Source organism: Myotis brandtii, unplaced genomic scaffold (genome assembly GCF_000412655.1).
Source record: "Myotis brandtii unplaced genomic scaffold, ASM41265v1 scaffold493, whole genome shotgun sequence".
In the NCBI taxonomy this organism is placed as follows: Eukaryota; Metazoa; Chordata; class Mammalia; order Chiroptera; family Vespertilionidae; genus Myotis; species Myotis brandtii.
Window position 1 is genome coordinate 1002257 of NW_005368827.1, and position 4619 is coordinate 1006875.

At 33.4% G+C, this 4619-nt stretch overlaps 1 pseudogene; it reads right to left on the reverse strand.

The window, feature by feature from the left end:
- Positions 1 to 3751: 3751 nt before the first annotated feature.
- LOC102259539 lies at positions 3752 to 4332 on the reverse strand (annotated as a pseudogene).
- Positions 4333 to 4619: the final 287 nt, after the last annotated feature.

Sequence of the window (4619 nt, forward strand, 5' to 3'; positions counted from 1 at the left end):
TCTTATTTATTCAATTTTATGTTCTGAAAGCATCTACTGTTATAAAATAATAGTGTTAGTAAATAATTATATTTTAAATTACCATTATAGAAAAAAAGTTTTAAATGGAAAGTTGGTGTTTCTCTACAAATTTCTTTTGAAATTTTGATCATCCAGACAACCAACATATGGTAGAAAAACTATATAGAGTATTTTTTTTCAGTCTTTGACTTTATTTTTTGTGTATAATTTGGGTAAAGTTACCCAAAACACACAGGTGATTGTCATAAAACTTTTTAGGAAGCTCAAATGCAATGCCAATGGTAAATCCAGGTTAAACACTCCAAAATTTGGGTACTACTTACCATAGTGTAGACTTAGAGTTGATCTTGCACTTCAAAAGGTGACGAAAAATGCACTAACAATATATTATAGTTATGTGTATTTGACTCACAAATTGTACTACCTTCCTTGTAACTCTGCCCCTGGAAGCTCAGGGATCCCGATCCCAACTTTCAGTATAATTAATGATGGCACTTTTCCTATATCTACATGTTGATGCCATCTACTGCCTGTGATGTCTCACTTAGATAAATGGCTAGCCAATTGCATTTATGTATGTATATATATTTTTTTCATCAGAAGTAGGATGTGACACTAGAATGGAGAACAAGCTTACCCTGACTTTATGAATGGTAAAAACTTCCTTGCCAGAATGTGCAATGGTAAATGAAATTGTTAATATTGATTTCTATTCATGCAATGGTAACAATGTCAACAAGATCAATTCTTTTTGTCACATCTGTTGTTGTAGGATAAATAATATCTACTAAATGCCCAAACTGAATTTAATGTAAAATTGTGGTTTAGATTTTAAATTTACTTTTAGCCCATCAGGTTTTAGTTTTTTAGGCAGAAAAAAAAAGTGAAATAGTGATGCTTTTTACCATTTGCAATTGGCCAAGGTCGATGTGCAATTTCACTGAAAAGAACTGAAGTAAACTAAGATTTAGGGCTACTTGTACAGAAAGTAATATCCTTGGGCTGGAGTAACTGTCATTAATTTTTTTTCCCATATCCAGGAAATTTTAGGTTAGTTTTAAAGAATGAATAACTTTTACACAAAAATTTACTTAATAAAATAAAAATTGTATTTTCAGTGCACATGAGTACAATCACAAAATTGTGACTTTTAAAGCATGGAAGACTATAGGGCTACTTGTACAGAAAGTAATATCCTTGGGCTGGAGTAACTGTCATTAATTTTTTTTCCCATATCCAGGAAATTTTAGGTTAGTTTTAAAGAATGAATAACTTTTACACAAAAATTTACTTAATAAAATAAAAATTGTATTTTCAGTGCACATGAGTACAATCACAAAATTGTGACTTTTAAAGCATGGAAGACTATAATATCTTAGCTCTGTGCCTGTGTATGCAAATTAACCCACCATCTTTGTTGGGTTAATTTGCATACTCATCCTGATTGGCTAGTGGGTGTAGTGGAGTGACAACAAATTTAGATATTTCTCTTTTATTAGTATATATATATAATTTGTAATGGTAATTCAGCATGTTATTTTTGTCACAATTTCTCAATGAGAAATGTAATAGAAAAAAACCCTATATGTAATAGATATCCCTTCCCCCACCAGTATAGACCTTTTTCTATACACACCAGGGATATTTTTTAATGTACGAAGTAAATAAAGATGTGTTACAGCATGAAAACTTCCAGCAAAGTACAGTGAACAAGAAACAAACTCTCTCCATAGTCAACAAGGCACTACATGACTTACCTGTTACCTTTCTGACTTCAACTCACATCACACTCCTCTTTTCTCAGTGATCTCCAGCCATATGGGCGTTCATTCCATTCCACAACCATGCCCATTTTGCTCCTCTAGTCTTTCGTATTTGTTTTATTTGCTCAGAAAACTCTTATCTCCAGTCTTCTCATAGCATCTGCAAGTTCTCCATCACAATCTCAATTCAAGTCACCTCTGAAGACTCAAGACTCTTCCTAAACAGCTGATCAAAAAAGGCAAGATCCTCATTCCTCCCCCACCTTAAGTTTTCATTGTGTTTACCACTCTCTGAAATGATTCAGTTTGTTTATTTGTTCACATGTGTTATTTGTTCGCACGTGTTTCCAGGAGGACAGCAGTATTTTCTTTCTTTTTCAGAGCTATATGCTTGACAGAGAGTAAATGCCTAATAAATATCTGTTGAATTGACTATATGACTGTCACATTAGAATATTTTTAAAATCCTTACATAAATTATTTTCCTAGTGTTTTTCAACATTACATTTTAATAAAATATGTAAGTAATCAGAATTACTTATACACAGAAATTCAGAAATTCACCAGGCTTCTATAGGAGAAAGGAGTGATTGGGAATATTAAATGGGGCTACTTATATTGAGTGTTTAAAAATACATATGCAAGTAATTTTAAGAATTCACTCAAGATTATTTATTTTAAAGTATCAAATTATTTATTGGTTCATTTGTGCACTCATTTACTTGCATATTCCTTGGTTTAACTAATATGTATTTAGCCCCTATGTGAAAGGTAGCATTCACTTTGTTTGCGATTCATCAGATAAAAAACAAAACAAAAAATGATCTTTTGGAACTTACCATTTAGTGGGAATAAATAAGCTATAACTTTGTAAATAAGAAATATATATATAGGATTGTTGATAAAAACTCTGGAAAAGAGGGCAGATAGGTGATGAGCAATGGGCTACTTTACTGGTATTGGCTCTTGCATAAGCACAGTATTGTTCATATGATGTATACTTTACTATGTGTACCTCAAAATCAATACTATTTTTAAAAGATTCACTCATACACACATGCCAAATTTGCCATTTTCCTTACATATTTAATTATTTTTATTACTCTCACTTTTAGCTTCATTGTAGTGAATATTTTAACCTAGTATTTTCAACACTTACCCAGCTTCTGTACTGTTCAGGCATAACAGAAACAATGATATTCTCAAAAACAAGATCACAGCTCAAAAACACAGTTTAACCACAGAGTGGCTGAAAGGATCCCACGCCATCCCTAATGCCATCTGTTATTATTCTGCAATGCTCCCTGTTTCTTTCATAGAACTTGTAGCAAACCATATTCTTTTTTAAATGATTTTTTGTTTCTCTAACACATTTTAGCTTCAGAAGACAGGCTCATACATATTTTTTAATTGCTTTTTTTTTTACAAGTGCCAAACATATCTCCTGCAGCTAAAGAAATTTTTTTAAATAAACTGAGTACATTTGTAAATGTTTATAATGTCCCATAGTGTACCCAACCATTGCTCTGTGGGAAGAATGTCTATTAACCTAAATGCAGGGGATTTAGATGGAGAGGCTAAATATTCAGCTTTGCAATATAAAATTGTGTAAATTTTGTTGAGGTAGAACTTTCTGTCTCCGCTGACTTTATTGCTGTTTTCTGCCTGTATAAAAAGAGAGATGGTAGAGTGTTCTTTAAAAAACAAAAACAAAACAAAACTTGGAATGGATTAAACTATATTAGAATATATTGTTATATTGTAGAGATGAGAGTTTTTGTTGAAAATTGCTCAGAGGAAAAGGCAGATTGCAGTATAAAAATAAAAATTCAAGACACAAGCCTTTGGTTGGAGTAATGGGAGACTTTTCCTCCTCTGGGCCTCACAATAATGAAACCAAGAACAGAATGTCACACTGCTTTTTTTTAAATCACAGTTTTATTTTTGTGTATACTTTTGCTTAACAATCACAGAATTTCTAGGACAGGTTCAGGGAAGTGAAGAACCTTTCTAAGTAGTTTATATTGTCTAGAACCGAGGTACTTGCAAATCCAGCCTGGAGCAAAATGAGAAACATCTTTCTAAAGACAGGCTTAGAAATTCTGACACAGTAGGTTACGATGTTCCTTTCTCTGATAGCAGGACGGAGGCATACCTGGTTCCTAGGCCACCATTCCTAGGTATAGCCAAGAAAACAGGGTACAGACCACCAAAAACAAGTCCAACCAATCCACCTTGTGCATGGTATAGGTTTCACAATTTAAATCACCTGTATTCAATGGTAAACTTAATAAACCTTTGTAAGATATGTTCACTGTCAAAAATAGTAGCACTGCCATTGTTAAAACAGCAGCTATACAAGTTACATTTAAGATGTACTGAAAAAAGACTTTGCTATTAGGCCACAGAGAGCAGCATTAAGTCCAATACATGTCGATCCATGTTCAAGTAGATCCCTTTCTGCTTCTGAAAGTTGGTTGGCTTTTCTGGTCATTATATCAACAATTTGTTTTTCCTTGACAATAGCATCTGGCTCATGATTTTCCATCTTGAACCTTATGCTCTCCTCCCAACTGTCCCAACTGCCGGTGCTTCCCCCGCTGCTCTTTGATGGTGAGATCTTGCTACTGCTAGGCAAGTGGTCAGCTAGAATGCTTGACTGTTAGGGAATTCATGAGCCTAATTTTGGGTCAGTGGGCTCTAAGAACCACATGGATCAATTGTTGTAAATACTGCGGATTGTATATACCCCCCCCTTTTTTTTTTGTTAACCATGAACTTTCAGTTAATTAATTTTAAAAAATTAAGTTTTAATTCAGTCACAGTCCTGCAGAG